Source organism: Bactrocera latifrons, unplaced genomic scaffold (assembly GCF_001853355.1).
Source record: "Bactrocera latifrons isolate USDA-ARS-PBARC rearing strain unplaced genomic scaffold, ASM185335v1 scaffold_33, whole genome shotgun sequence".
NCBI lineage: Eukaryota > Metazoa > Arthropoda > Insecta > Diptera > Tephritidae > Bactrocera > Bactrocera latifrons.
Genome location: NW_017536963.1, coordinates 1,872,157 through 1,874,556, shown reverse-complemented (window position 1 = coordinate 1,874,556; position 2,400 = coordinate 1,872,157).

Sequence of the window (2,400 nt, the reverse complement as noted above, 5' to 3'; positions counted from 1 at the left end):
GTGTAGTTTTGTGTTTTACACGCTGTCGTTTGTATTTTTTCGAAATGTTCACATTTTCAATAATTTTTTATTAATATTTTTTTTATTTTTATTTAAATTACTTTCAATTTATCGGTACTGCTTTAGTGCAAGCAACTTTGGAACGGTTTATTTGTAATTTTTGTGTTTACTGCTTTGCATAGATGTATGTTTTATCTACATAATTTATACAAGTGTAAAATTTGTTGTTGTTGCTACTTTTACACCAAATAGACAGTTAATTATTGTAATTTTTCTTCATTTAGTTTTCATTTTCGGCTTTGCTTAATTCATTTAATTAACAACAACAGCTACTTAAGACAGTTAACAATTCGTTTATCTGCAACATTTGTTGTTATTGGTTTTTTAATTAAATTATCTTGTTTTTTTGTGGGTGTAAATTTTTGCACATCGCAATTTCACAGTTTTCAAAAGGCATTTCTTCACAAGGGTGGGCCATTACAACTATGCAAAAAGTTTTTCGTTTTTTTCACTTTTATTAAATTTTTATTTAATTTACTTTTTATTAAACTATGCGTCTTACAAACGTACATTATGCAATTAAAGACTTAACAAACTTAATAAATGTTGCCTGCGTGTCCAACTAACAATTACACAAATGCATACATAAATATAGTATATGTAAATAAGTGACTGTTACTTTAACTATTTATTACTGTTTTATTTTATTTTATTTTATTTTTGTAAACGTGTATGTACATATGTATGTGTGTTGCAGTTGTTAGTAGCGGAATTGTGCGGTGCTTCAAAATATTGACAATTTTACTTAACGAAGACACACACAAAGTTGTGGCAATTATTTTGCACATAAGTGTATTTAAGCATCACCAAACATTTACATAGTACTAGTAAAAAAATACGCTATTCGATTGCATTAGCCGATGTTTAGTATATATATGTATATGTGTCGCTTCACATATACACATCTTTTTATATGTGCTGCTGTATTTTTCGTATATCCTTAATTACAAATACATACTTCTTTTTAATAATTATTTAAATTTAAATTTATGTGAAATTTCTTGTTTCCATTACAATCACATACGTGTAATCACATAAGTTTTTTTTTTTCATTTAATGCTAGGATTATTTTGTTTTTGTTTAATTCGTTTGCTTATTTCACTATGTTATATTCACAGCTCATTTGGTTAAATTTGTTATTGCAAAATAAAAAGTTGTAACTTTTAAGGTAAACACAGGCGCACACACACACATGCAAAATACATACATTCATATAAATATATACATATGTATATCATAACCTAAAATGCAAAACAACGTATCAGCAAAAAAAAAAAAAAATGAAAATCGTTGTTAGATATAATAACCAATATATAACGATTTTACAACCAAAACTCGATTTTTTTACGAATACGAGTGTATGATAACCATTTTATAACGAAAACTCTAATTTTGTTTTAATATGAGTTAATGAAAAATAATATATAACCAATAAGATAACCAACATATAACCAAAACTCAATTTTCGATTCAATATTAGTGGTTTCTATCGGTTAAATCGTTTTTCGTTCGTTATTTTGCATTTAAGGTGACAATATGTATGCATATACATACATATGTGTGTGCGTTTATGCATGTGTGCGCGCTGCTTACATATCGACATACAGTGAATGTGTTATGCATAAAATATAAAATACAACATTACTTTTTTCCTATAATATACTGTTTATTCACGGTTCATTTTATTTTTTTTTAATTTGCTTTTCACTCAAATTGCGTGTTTTCCATTTCATTCTTGCTAATCATCGAAATTTTGCCTGTCAACTAAATATTTGCTATAATTATTTAATTTATTTTTCCTATATATAATATTGTATGTGTGTGTATATTTGAAAATATATTTGCATTTATCTATTATAATGGTTAAATAAAACGTCAAAATTCAGCAGCTTTGCTTGAATGACTTAAGCTGGCGGGTGTTTGCATACAAAAGCATATACATACATATGTATGCATCGATAACGGTGCGCATATGCGTTTTCTATTATTAGTTTGTTAAATTTGTGCTGTTAGAATTTTTTTTGCTTTGCTATAATAAACTTTAACAACACTTGCTATAAAAAAAAGAAAATCATTTAAAAAGTTTTGACTAACTTACGTACAAGCTTGTATGCATTTAGTATATATGTATATATGTATATGCGCTTACATAGCAATAGTGGTTATGTTATATAACTTGGACTTTAGTATTTGTTGTTTTGCAAAAAATACAAATAGTTTTAGATTATCACATAGATATTCGCGTTATTGCACAGTTTGCACTTAATTAATATGCTGTTATAACGGTTTTGACTACAATTTCTGTTGTTGTTTTTTTTTTTCTACAGAGGCTTATAGCTT